The 14173-nt window shown below is 47.5% G+C and overlaps 1 protein-coding gene across 1 annotated transcript in view; it reads right to left on the reverse strand.

The window, feature by feature from the left end:
- The window catches only part of LOC146767735 (UBX domain-containing protein 1-like), a 29873-nt gene extending 15908 nt beyond the window's left edge, over positions 1-13965 (reverse strand). The window contains exon 1 of the transcript XR_014955025.1: positions 13816-13965. The gene's annotated coding sequence lies outside the window, so the exon portion shown is untranslated. The remainder of the gene's footprint in view (positions 1-13815) is intronic.
- Between the last annotated feature and the right edge of the window lie 208 nt (positions 13966-14173).

Genomic DNA, 14173 nt, shown 5'->3' on the forward strand with positions numbered 1-14173 from the left:
CGGGGCACAGAGGAGGGAGAGAGGGGGAATGGAACGGAGCAGCGGGGCAGGGACAGGACAGGACAGGAAGGAGCCGGGTTTGGGGGGGACACGGAAACGGGGGAAAGAGAGGGTACACTCAGGGGAATACGGGCAGGAGGATGGAGCGGGAGAGAGAGGGACAGGAGGGGATCCTCCCGGCTCCGCCCCGGCGCCCCCCCTGCCCGGGCTGCTGCGCTCGGCAGAGCTCGGCTCCGTTCGGCTGCACTCGGCTCCTCGGCCAGCTTCGGCTACTGTCGGCCACGCTCGGCTATTTCCGGCCGCATTCGCCTCCATTCGCCTCTTCGGCAAAGCTCGGCTCGCCTCGGCTGAACTCGGCAAAGCTCGGCTCCGCTCGCCTCCTCGGCCCCTTTCGGCCGCTTTCGCCCACGCTCGCCTAGTCCCGCCCGCACCCGCCTCCATTCGCCCATTCCCACAGCTCGGCTCCCTCCGCCCGGCCCCGGCTCCCTCCGGCTCACACATTTCCTCAGGGCACCTCAGCACAGGGCACACAAACTGCAGCCCCTAAAGGCTTGCGGCTCTTTCAACACACACACTCGTAACTCAGCTCTCGGGACAGAGCTGATGGCTCCTCTAGGACAAGAACAGTTGCACGTAAAAGCAATTCCCTCATTTTGCATCTCCTTTTTATTGAACCCCCCCTAAATCCCATCCACATCACAAGGAACGTGCAGCTCCGGTGACGCTATTTGTACAAAGGCCCTGGGGCAGCACACAGCCGGGATTCCACGGAAGAAAGCCCGGTTTGCATTGCAGAGGTTCTCGCTCCGGCACTGCCTGTTTGCAGCTGGGCTCCGCTCCCCTCACGGCCACATCCCCGAACGATGTGCCAGATTTCCCAGAGAGCTCCCAATAAAACTCAGCTACAGTCACTGAGCAGAAAATCCTTTGGGCTTTAGTTCCACCCCTCACCTGTTCCGAGCGCAGGGAACGCGGGTTTTGGTCCCACATCGCAGCAGCAGGGATGGATTAGGGTTTTGTTTTGGTTTGGTTTGTGGTTTTTTTGTGTGCGTGTGTTTGTTTTTTTTTTTTAATTAAAAAAAGGGTAATAAAAACAAACCATGTCTGACATAAATGTCCTGAAGTGCCATTCAAGCTTTTTAAACCCAAGCAAACCGTCCTAATTCCCTAGCCCAGTCTTCTATTCATACTGGCTACTTACACCCCAGTGTAGGAAGCTCTGCAGCCTTCTTCTCCTGTCCTGTATTAAGCAGAGGATGGATATGAAGGGCACACGCATGCAGTCTTTTTGGTTCTTCAAAAAGATAAAAATGCCTGTAATAAAAATTACAGAAGTAATATTGTCTCTCAAAGTGTTCCAGAAAAGGGAAATTGGAGCTTTAACGTCCCACTGAGAGATGTTGAATAAAATCTTCCCCCTGAGTTTGCACCCAGTAATAAAATACTGATTTTTTTTTTTTTGACCAGACAAGGTAGGTCTATAGGAGAACAGCTCAGGAGGCTCTCATGGCTCACGGCAATGAGGATGGAGCAGGACAGAACGTTAAAGGTGAAGTGTCAGTCCCCTGAATTAATGCCCTGATGGAGCCAATTTTTTTGCTAAGAGACATAACAGATCCTTCCCTTTGTTCCCCAGTTTCCAAGTCACCTGTAATTCGTTACCTGCACCAACCCGCCGCAGGTAAGTGACAAATCCAGCTCCTGTGCTCCAAGCCACGTGTCCCTGACGTGAAGGGAAGTCAGGGATACAGAATCAGCTGTGGAAGAAAGAGAAGACAAAAATCAGAACAGATATTCTTCTATTTCCCCACAGGATCACCAAGCCAAGCTGCTTGCTACCTCTCCAGGACTATGTTTGAAAAGAGTTCCCTAACTCTTTTCTTAGCCTGAAATTCCGGAGTGGCTTTGCCCATGCAAAGCCAACGATCCTACTCACAAGAAGGAACAAACCAGCTTCCTGTTAAATAAAGCACTTGGAAATATGAGCTGCCAGATGCTCTCACTGACCAGCAAAAGGGATCAGCATCCAGGCCCACGTGGAGCTGGGTTTTTAAATATCACAAATAAACTTAACAAAAAATTATTCCTGACTCAAACCCACAATGCCTCAAACCATCAAAACAAAAATAGTTCTGGAATGACAGCTACACCTCTGCAGACCACAGCACAAAAATAACACTAAAGAATTTCTGACACCTTCCTTTTGAAGATGCTCTTACAGCATATTATCATAGTAAAGGGGCATTCCCTACATCTCTAACCAGAACTAGAGCTAGAGCTATCAGTTACTTTCACATACTCACATGTCTGTATGGTGGCCTTAGGAGAAGCTGGCAACACCTCTTCTGGTACCACACCTTGGAGGCTCAGATTGCGTCAAAAGCACCACTGAAACCAGCGTGCCAGGAGCTAACTGAATAATGAAAGTCATTTTCTCCATTTCTGTGACAGAAAAGCCCTCCATTTGGACAGCATTATTTGCAGCCAATTATTCTGCGACTTCCAGCAGTGCTCCAGGGAGCTGTATCACTTCTCCGCAGAGCTCAGGAGCTGTTCATTAGGTTGATCTCCTATAGTCTCCAGTTCTTCCTTTTGCTTGCACAATGTGCACCCTGCAGTGCCATATGACAGGAGCTTTGAGTGCTGTCTGTTGCTCTGTATTACCCTCATAGGACTGAGGAACCCGTCCCAGCCAGGGAAAGAACAGCTTTTGATTCTTGGATTAGGACACAAAATGCCACAGTTTATCCTAACAGTGGGAGGAATAAAGAGGAATACCTGGCATACACAGAATTCCACCTTAGGGCAAAGCCCAAGTGACACTGCCCTACAGCAGGATTTGAAAAATTCAGGGTCCATCTCTTAATAAATACATTTTGGCAAGAACCTGCACGATTCTCTTTGACATGTATTTCTCCTTTGTAATGACTCAGTGCTTGGTCTCTAGGACTTCCATATCCCTGACACACTTGCACTCGGATTACTAGCAGGAGGATCACAAACTTAGGTAGTCTCATATCTGTGCAGCATTTAAAGTCAAGGAACACTGGGCTTGGTCAGCAAGACGTCCAGTTTTACAATTTTCCATCACAGCTGCCTACACCTTTTAACATAAACTCGAAAAAGAGACAAAATTCCACCCTACCACTGTTGCAATAGGGAACTGAACTCTGATTTCAGACATTTTCCTCCTGCTTGAGCAGGGACATTGTACAAGATGACTCCACTGGTGGGTCCCTTTCAACCTTAATGATTTTGTGATTTTCAGGGTCTTCAGAGCAAGCCTGCTGAGTTTATAATGTTTTATTTAATTAAAAAAGCTGGAAGTGCAGCTCGAACCCTGAAAGTCAAAATGCGTTTATTCCTTACTTACTCATTACCCCCCAAAGTAGAGCTGCAGCTCAGCAGACAGAGAGGGACTTCTGTGGACACTGCATTTGTCACCTGTGACTAATTTAATTCAGCAAGCTCTAAACCACAGGTCAGCCTGTTCCATTACAGCATCATCAGGGCAACTTACAAGAACTGAAGCCAACTGAGAGCCCCTTCATCCCAAAGAGGACAAATATAAGCCTTTTACTTCAGCTCAGCAGAACTCTTAGTTCATCCTAACAAGAGGTAATGCATCCCAGCAGGTGTCAGTGAACCCAACCTCTTTAAATACTCATTTAACCCTACCTCAGCTGGTAATCAAAGTCGTGGGGGTGAGGCTAGGCTGAATTTCTCTTTTCTGTCCTTCTCCAGAGTAGTCCTAGTGAAGTGGCCTTGGACTCTGTTTTCTGCAGAGCCTAAGTGCTGCTCATGAAAGCCTCTAGGAGATTTTTCTCCTGCTGCTGCTAGAGCTGTGACTTTGAAGAACTCACTCCTAAGAGCTGGAAATGTAAAAGCCAATTGGATGTGCTGGGCTGCAGTGCCCCAGCGCCCCAGGACAGGCAGTGCCCCTCACCGTGCCTGTGAGAAGGTGAAGCCAACCCACGCCAGGTGCCTGTGCTGGACAAGTGGGAACACTGAAGCCAAGGCTGCTTCCTTCTTGAGGCTTTCTGAGGTGGCTGCTAGGAGAATTTCTCTTAGGCAGTCACTCTCTCAAACCCAGTCTCTCAATAACCTTCTGACACAAATAGAGGAGGATTTTTGTTCGCTATCTCCATGTGTGCAAGGTAGGAAAAGTTAATTAATTGCCAGCATACCAGAGGATTCCGCCAGAGGAATCCTCTATACCAAGGCCTTCCATCAGAGCAGAAGGCACTAACCACGCAAAACCTCCAGCGGGAAGGATCCTAGCAGTCCTCTTCTTTCCTCCTTTGCAAGAAACTGTGCTTAAACATTCCCCAGTAATTAAATATGCTTATGACTCTTAAAACATTTAAAGTTCCTTGAGGGAAGAAGGTGTGTGGAGGCACTATATGATCCACTGTGTTTGTTACGTTTGGGGTTATGTTATATATTCTTACGTAATGGTTTGAAACTTATCTTTATCCCTGCACCGTGTCCTTAGAACAAGGCTGTGAACACTCTTTTTCTCCAAATACAAGAATAATTGAGGAAACAGAACAGTGTTTGTCAGAAATAATGAGGGCAGAGACTGAGGGTGCCAGCATGCTGACTTGTACCACCTTAGGACACTTTTGGAAGTCATCACTCCTGTAATATACTGGATCCAATTTCAGCAAGAGCTCCACTCTCTCCTGTGGTTTCCACAGGGCCAAAAAAGGCAAGAGCTCCTTGAGACTGAGGGCTCCTCATGCCCTCCAGCAAGGAGAGGGTGGGCAAAGACCCATCGGTAGGAAACAGATGATCCTCAGACTGAGCAAGTTGCTAACATCCTCTTGAATGTGCTGTGGAATTGTGCAGGCATTGCCATGGCCAGGGAGAGACCAAATGGATGCTCTGATAATCTGCAACCTAAATTTAGCTGCAATTCCAGAGGGACAGTCTGATAGCCTGTTCCTAAGACATTTCATTTCCTGGACCTCAAAGATCCCCTCAGCCACTGCAGCTGCATTCTCAGGGTATATCGTGCGTTTCGGGCAGTTGGTGTTGGGTCCCTCCTCACTGATTCTGCCCCACATCTTGTGTTCCCAGGCTGAGGTGGGAGACTTGAGTGTAGAAGCAATTATTTATCTCTGCCTAAGAGAGACTTCTGAGTATGATCTAGCTTAAATGCCTGCTTGTAGGGCAGGCTGCACAGCTGAACTTGCCAAACACGGAGAAGCTAAACAGGCACCAAACCCTTGGCTTATTTCTGGGGGAGGCCCTCAGATGGCTTCTGAGCTTCTCCAATCTACGCTCTACAGGGAGTCTGCACATCTCTCCAGCAATTGAAATCTTGAGCAGGGAAGCAGGCTGGTAGCAAAAGACTGAGCTAACACATAGCGAGGCCAAAGGAAACCGAGTGTCAGAAGCACAGCTTTGAGTCCAGAAACACAATCAAAGCCCGGGGAAGAGTGTGGCAAATGCTGGGGTCAGCAGTGCAAGTACAGGGCAAGGCTGGACGGTCCCTGAGCAAAGCACCGGGCACTGCCCAGACCAAACCAAAGACCAGAGTCTAAAAGCAGGAATACAGGGAGATTTCCAGGAGCTCTGCTGGGCTGGGATAGGCTCCCATGGTAAGCTGAGAGGATGGAGACTCGGCCCCCAAGCTACAGCCACTGGGACAACTCTCCATCACGGGGCCAGGGAACTGTGCAGGGCACAGACTCACCTCATCCCCAGCACTGCTGTCCCCGGAGAGCCCGCTGGCTCTCTGCTCCTGAGAAACACTCTCTTCTCGCAAAAATCCAACTCCCTCACCACCTGCATCTGCTTCTTCTTCAGTATTGCCCGCAACCTTCATTTCTGCTCTCTCAAAGCACTGTTCATCTCCACCTCTTTTTCATCACAACACCTTTCAGTTGACACCTTTGAAGTGAAGAGGCCGCTGAATTCTACCATTACAGAGTAAAACCACTCAGTATTGACACAGCCAGCTATTAGTTTTAATCCTCAGTTCTGCATTCCAAGGGATACTTTTGGAAACACACTGAAAACTCATAAAAATACGTGGCATTCACTGGAGCCAGGGCTCACTTCTGCACTGTGCCTTGGCACAAACACGCTCCATCACCTGTGACATCTCTCCTGCATTGACCATTGTTCAAAGCTTTCCTGCAGGGGCCTGACGGAGCAACAGGAGCTTGCTGAGCTTCTGTCAGGGCAGGAGCATAACAGGGTGCAGATCCTGTCCTGACCCCACCAAAGAGGGGTTTTTCCTGCATTCCTTCCTGCTGTGACACTCAATGACAAACATCCTCTGGGCCTCTATGTTATCAAATACAAGTACATGCCAACGTTTAGCGAGGACAATTTCAGCTTTCCCAATCTAAACTTTCCATATGATGTAATGACACTGTCACTTATTTACTGAGAACCCCAGCCCACGTAGCCTAGAGAAGTGTCTGTTGGCTCAGAGCAAGCTTTAGGAGCCTGGAAGAAGCTTGTTTTGGTTTAGATGCCAGGCCCAAGACTGCATTTGAACTCCTGTCTCCCCACCAGAGGTTTCTAACCCATCCCCCGTGTCACATGTGCAACACCAAATTCAGCACAAAAGCACTTCTGGGAGCAGCTTAGGAATGGAGGAAAGTATAGTTATTATAAGTGTTTCATGTATCTGTATGTAAAGATAGATAAATAGATAGCTAAATATGTACAGACATCTGTACACCCACCTACACCGGTATCTATATGAAGTCCTTTTTAGACCCTTCCCCAAATTTCTAAGTGATTGGTGCTTATAGAGGCAAACAAAATGAACTTTTAAGTTAAGCCAACTTGGGTGGCTATTTGTGTCACAACAGTCTCTGAAAAAATGATGACAGCACTTAAAAGTCACCAATAGTAATAATAATAATAATAACAACAGTAATAAAGTATTTTGCTGCTATTTTGGCAGCTTATGCTGCTTCTTGTACTTACTGCTCAATGCCTTGCTATTTCAGTAATTCACTGTGAAGCAATAAAGCAAAAGCCTTAAGGCTGGCTTGCTTAGCTTACAAGAAGCTCTGTTACAATTTGGAGAAAAAATAAAACTTGGAGCATTATCAGTAAAACAGAGATTCTACCCATACCCATTAAAAATGCAGTATTTGCTCTGCAGACCTGCAAAAACTTACTTTAAAAGGTTAACTGCGACCTTTCACAAACCCAGGCTCATTTTAGCAGAAGAGTTTCCTGCTTCTCTGTGACTGTGAGATGTATCTATTAAGTTCCTTTCAAAGGCCTTGCCTGACCTATTCATATTGCAATTGAGAGCCAAAATAGCTCAATATCAAATATCTGCAAGCACCTTAGTACTTTTGGAAGAGTGGAACTGCTCGATCAAATCCTCACGCTGACCACACTGTTTCAAAATGCAACAATGAATTATGTCATTATGTCTCCATTTGGAAAGGATTATAATGTAAAATTAAGACAAGAGCCTGCCCTACTCTGAAGGCATGGGGACAATGGGGATTTGAGTCCCCAGTATGTAACTACTGTTGCAAATAAAAGACATCTATCAAGAACAGAGACGTGCGTTACTGCACGAGATACAGTGCCCAAGTCCCAGACTTCATTAACCTTAATTAAATGGTCTTGAAACCAAAATTTTTCCGTAGCAGTTCGACTGCATTAAAAGGTCCCTCTCTGTAAATGGTTTTGATACGTAAACATGCAAGCACTCCCAGAAGGGCCACATCCTTAAGGACTGCTACTATATATTTACTTTATGAAGACACTGCCCCATCTGCTGGGTCAGCCACGCACACGGCCCCACTGCTACGCTTGAGTGTGGCACTGGAATAAAACTTTTCTTGTGTTCAGGAACAAAACCCTGTCAGTCAAATGCACAATCATTCCAGCAGCAAGTAGGGATGCACCAAACTGCTCGGGTTTCCATCCCTGTTTATTCTGGAAACTGACCACAAACTCCTACGGAGATTTTGAAGGGCACAAGGGCTTCTTGTGAAAGCACAAAGGAAAGAATAAATGACTAAACTGGTATGTTCAGAAGAATCGGTGGGAGGTTTGTACCTAAGCACATAAGGCCACAGCCTCCTTTTTCAACATGTACAATCGTAGAATCAGAGAATGGTTTGGGTTGGAAGGGACCCCAAAGCTTTTCTCATCCCATCCCCTGCAGGGACACCTTCCACTAGAGCAGGTTGTTCCAAACCCCATCCAACCTGGCCTTGGACAATTCCACGGGTGGGGCTGCCTCAGCTTCTCTGGGCAACCTCTGCTAGGGCCTCGCCACCGTAACAGGGACGAATTTCTTCTGTATGTAGGATTTCTTTAAGCTTTAAAGTCCTAAAGCAGAGGCCACCTCAGGCAGGCATTCACGGATGTAAAGGGTCCTTCTCAAAGGTAACTGTAAAACATGTTCAATGTTCATAAACCTTTCATATGCTGCCCACCAATTACGGAGTGCTTTGAAGAATTTTTAATGAACGTAAATTTTAACCAAAAATACTGCAAAGCCATTATTAATACTGTACGTAGGCACAGGGTACCAGACTTGTAAAGCTGCCAGAAACCTAAACTCTTCTGATAAGATTTGCCACATTTTTTTCTTTAAATAAATACATTTTAAAAAAATCATCAAATGTCCCTGCTTTATTTCACCACGGCAACGAAATAAGCACAGTCTCAAGTCTGTGCTTCTGTTCCCTATTACATTAATTTCTCCCACCCTGTTTCTCCCTCAAAGCAGTGAACGTGCAGGCAAGTAATCCTGCCATTGCTCCAGCTCCATGGAGGATACAAACCTGCCTGCAGGCAGCCTCTGCCCCTCTGCTACTAGGCAGTCCCTGCTGCGCCCAGGCTCTTTATTCAGCGTTGTAACAGAAACACTTTCATTTTTTTCTCTTAAAAAGACACCTAACATTTCACCAGATGGTATCAGCACTTCCAAGTGCCTGTAAACCAGACTCCCCAAGCCCAGCCCATTAGGAGCTGCTCTGTGAGTGGCAAAGGAATCCAGAAATTAATCGCCTACCTTACACCGCTTCTCACCTGGTCTTGGCTACTTCCTTTCCTCAGGCTCTGGCAAGAAACCCAGACATGAAGCAATTCCCCAACCACAATGACAGCCATGAAATGCTATTTAGGCTGCTGACAGTTCGGCCCGTATCATTGGGCAGTCTGACTGAATTAGGATAGAGAATTTTAGGCACACATTAAAAAGTATCTCTAGTGTCTAAAGGTACTCTAAAAGCTGGATGCAATGGAGGAACTACTTCCTGAAACTTGTGGATGTGCTAAATCAATGACTGGTCATTGATTAAATGCTGGAGCACTCACCTTGAGCTTTAACACCTCAGCTGATCAGCATGTGCACATGAGTACGTATCGGTGCAAAGGATTGTCTTCTGCTTCAACCGACAAACTGCTGGATAGCTTTTAAAGGAAAAAAAAAAAAAAAACCAAAATAAATAAAATCTGTATCCCTCCAGACCCAGGAGAACAAACAAACCAGATCTTCCGGACCCAAGCCCCAGGCCCTGCCAGTAACACACACAGCACTAAGGGATGCACAGCACGGCTGGGTGCTTAGGTTACCAACTTCTGAACTCAGGAAAGAAAGGAGGAAAAGGCAAACTTCTGGATTATTTAACAAATTAACTTCAGCTACGATCACTCTTGGTAACTTAATGGAACAGAGGAGCAAAGTCCTCTGCCCAGAGACAAGAAGTGACTGTGTATGGCTCAGCTCACGGCCACATAACACACTCTGACCTCAGTCTGCTGGAGCATCCTCCATATGGGGACAGCAGGGGCAACCTGGATGGCTGGACTCACCCTTGACTACCAGCAAAATGCTGAAACAGTCCTGACCTGGTGCTGTGCGAAAGGAAACACTGCCAGGAAGCATTGACGGGATCAGTTCTGAAAGCAAAGCGAGGTCCTGGCCTCATGCATTGCCCTGTTTTAACCACACAGGCAAACAGCTAAGAAATGTAACTATTTTCTGCTTAAAAGCCGCAAATTCCTTGGAGAAAAGGAAAACTCAATCTGACAAAAAGAAACACTCAGGCAATGGTGATAATCTGGCACATACTGGATAACAAACATTGCCCAAAAGCTGCCAGAGAAAACGGAAATTAAAAGTCACAAGGCAGATGCAGAATAATATCTGTTGTGAAAATACATTATTCAGCCAGCACTGGTGGCGGAGACTTTTGGTGCAGTGCAATCTGCACACCCTGGTGACCACATATGCAGCAAGATGTGCTGCTTGGCATAGCCAAAGAGAGAGCAGCAGCCTTGCTTGGGAGGCATTTGGGAACCAGTGCCCTTACAGGTCAGAACTACTTGTTATGCCACTCTCACTGCATCGCAGCCTTCTGGAACCTGAGTAACACAGACCAACCCTGCCTCGGGGCATGCAAGAAATCATATGGGGACAAGCTGCAGACAAATGGGCTACTAGTCCTTGCCACATGCATCACCAATGGCACAGCATATGCTCCCGGTTACACTGTGGGTCACATTCTGGATGGAGATCTGCAGTCCTCCATCAGCCTTAGAAGAGACAGATGCACACGCTGTACAGCCAATCATCAACTATTGCCCAATTCCATCTTTACTGCACAAGGGCTTTAGCAGACCTGCATTAACTTCATACTGCCTGGACGTCTGCTCTCATGTGTTCAGAGGAGAAACAAGAGAAATGTCTCACTGCTTGTTCCAAGGCTTTCTTCTCTTCACCTAAACAAGGCTGATGAGTGATACAGAAGGAATGAGGGAAGTATTTTTTTCTTGGAGCCCAACAATCAACCGACAAGACAACAAGGAAGCCTCTAGGGGACTTCTGACCACTCAGGTCATTGATATATTATTATTTTAACAGTCATAAAATCACTTTTGTGATATTTCTCTCCTTGTTTCTTGCCATTCCCCGTTTGTCCATCCAGATACATCTACTCTCATGTATCAGGCTGCACAATCTGTAGTGCAGAGACCATGCCTTCACTGTGTTTATGCAGTGCTCATGCAAGAAGACTCTTGTCTAGCAATGAGGGAGGCTTAGGGATATCTGGTGTCCAGTAGCACAAGCAGCTGACAGTTCTGAGTTCTTCCTCAAGCAGAATTTCATCTGTTTTATGCAATAGCCACTCCAAGTACAACCGCATTTTGCAAAGCACTTTTCTGACAGATTTCAGCCAGGCTAAATGATGGCTCTTCCTCTTGTCAGAGGAAGTACCCTTGCTTTTTGCTTTGACTGTGGATCAGAAAAGCATCAAAGCACAAGGCTCTGCCTAATGACTTCAAACCAGAGGCCTCTGGAGCCACTCTCAAGAGCACGTTCCCTCTCTGGGTACCTGCCACAGCTTCCACCCTCTTCTTGGTGGATGGCCATTCTCAGCCAAAGCACAGCCATGGCCAGCCACTTTGGGATCATGCCAAAGCCACAACTGGGGGCACTGGGCAGAGCTGCCCACACAGCTGGCACAATCTGGCACATCACCGTACCCGTGTGCTACACAAGTTTTGCTGCCACTGGCGTGTAGCTCACTGGTAACAGAAGATTCACAACAGATAATGGTTTAAATCAAATAATGTGATCCGAGCCCTGCTCTACTAACACCATTATCTCTTTACCTTTCCATTGCTTGCAATAATCAGGTAGCGGCAAGTTAATGAATTTCACAGCACGCGTCACATAGCACCTTGTTACATAGCTGTTTCTTCTGCATCTGCAACAAAATGAAGGGTAAGACTGTGAATTACTGACAGAAGGCAAGTAACAGTGTCTACTGACCACGGGAGAAAAGATGCCTCCAAGAGACTCATTCCATCATTCCCCTCTCTTTGGCAAATTACAAGAAATTAGCCCTTTTTATTTCTGGAAGAAATACACCACAGAGCAGTTGTGCCACCAGTGCACTGTCACCATGTGCTGCACCCATGGGCAGCTGATTCTGCACTGGAAACCAGAGAGCAGGAGAGCAGAAGCCTGGGGATGGGGGCTTGGTGGTACGCCAGAGAAGGCAGCTCCATACCTTTCACAATTCTTTCCCTTCTCAGTGCACCTGCGGCAGAGAAGGCCAAAGCTAAGACATTTTATATACATTTTTTTGATCACCCTGTTAGCTTAAGCGGAAACTTAAGTCTTCCCAGAACAATAAAATTATATAGCATGCAGAGAGAAACGGGCAAGCACCAGAAGCCCAGGGATCACTCCCAAGGGAAAACTAAATTCAGTTAGGGATGAAAAGAGCCAGAAGGTAACATGAGGGAAGGTAACAGGACCTCGCAGCCAGCAAGAGGATGGGAGAAGAAGCTGTGCTATCAGCAAGTACCAGTGCTGCAAATGCAGGGAGCGCCATGCAGCCCCGTCTCTGCCAGGAAAGGCTCATGGAACAGAAGAATGAGCACACGGGCTGCCTCTCAATCTCCTGGCAGGAAGCTTCTCTACTCCCCTTGTGCCTGGACACAAAGCTTTGGGCAGTAAAGAAGGGAGAGGCACGGTGGCACCCGTTCAGGGACGAGCCAAGCTACGGCACACCCTGCCCTGGTTCAGTGCTGGGAACCGACGGTGATCTGGCTACAAAAACCACAGGAAAGATCGTGTTTGACCCCGTGCAGCTTTTCTCTTAGAAATCACTTTAGACACTCTTCTTGTGACTAGCGCTCAGCGAATCCTACCAGGACACAATGGGACGTGCTGCAGCAGCAACCCTGACCATGGCATGGCTGTCCCTGCTACCTGCACGGACACAGCTCGGCCACAGAGAGAAAATCCTTTGTGCCAGGAATGTTTACCAGTGCCAGGTGCTGGTAAGCACTGCTCAGGGTGCTGCTGGCACCTGGGATGGCTCAAAGCTCCATGGTTTGTGGCAACAGCCAAAAAGCACGTGCCACCTCCTGAGGAGCTCCACCTGCAGTATCCTGGGCTATTCAAAACCCACTATTCCCTTGTGCCTTTGTCTACCTGGAGTCATTCAGGGAAATGAAAATACACTAACTGAATTAAGAAATCTGTTAAGAGACATTTGTCTTAGGCCTCTGATGGAGAATTGAAGCACCATCAATTGCCTTCCTTCCTGCTCCTTTAATTTGCAGAATGAGTGTCCATACAGACTTCTAATGAGGTTTAGTTCTTCTTCCTGAAAAGGTAGCTTAGTTTAACTTTCTTCTATTCCTCCTCTAGACAACTTATGAATTACAGTATTAAAGCACCCTGACTCAAAGGATTCTTGCACTGTGGGAACACTTCCTGCTCAGAGTTTTTCAACAGTTAAAATCTCTGTGCTATCTTTTATGCCACATTTAGTCAACTAGCCCAAATGGGTCCACAAAAGACATCTGTATGGATGAATGCAATTAAAATCTTCTCCTTCTCCTACTTTCACTCCATTGCTGGAAATGACACAAAACATAAGAAAAAACCCAGTACCTGTTCCATTTTCAGACTGAAGCAACAGCATATTCCTGGCTGCTAATGCAGCAGGGGCAACAGCACTGCAGGGAACTGTTTGGATAATCACATCTTCATTTAAAGAGAACCCAACTTCTTGATCTAAGCCATCACTGCCCTCCATCAGAACAGCCAGCATATCCACGAAATCTAATAAGTGAAGGGAAAAACGTAAGCAGAGGATCCAGACTAACTGGGAAAACAACAGAGGTAGAATGCAACATTCCAGGAACACAAGGTATCTTTCTAGATTCCCCCCCCAAAAAAACCCAAAACAAAACAAAACCGAAGATAAAACCAACCAACCAAACAACAACAAAAAAACACCAACAAAAAAAAACCCCTTAAATTAGTAACAACAAGATAAATGTTTCTACCTCAATAAACCCATAACGCCTCGAACCATTCCAGGGAGGGCGGCAGGAGGGGCGGGCAGAGCCAGGGCCCCGCTCCGCCGCCCCGGCGGCATTTTCCGGCACGCGGCCGCTCCCGGCGTCTGGAGAGGGGCGCGGGGCCGGGAAAGGCGGCGCAGCCCTGCTCCGATGCCGCTCGGCCGCGGCCCGGGAGCGCTGCGACCGCGCCTCCGCCGCCCGCCGGCACCGGCCCCGGCCGCCCTCGGCCCGCGGAGCCGCCTCCAGCCCTCCCCTCACTCACAGACACCGCCCCGCTCGCCGCTCGCTCCCGCCCCTCGCCCCTCCCGCCGCTTCGGCCGGGCTCCGGCTGGGGGGCTGCAGT

The sequence above is a fragment of the Lonchura striata genome, chromosome 4, assembly GCF_050655825.1.
Source record: "Lonchura striata isolate lonStrDom1 chromosome 4, ASM5065582v1, whole genome shotgun sequence".
Lineage (NCBI taxonomy): Eukaryota > Metazoa > Chordata > Aves > Passeriformes > Estrildidae > Lonchura > Lonchura striata.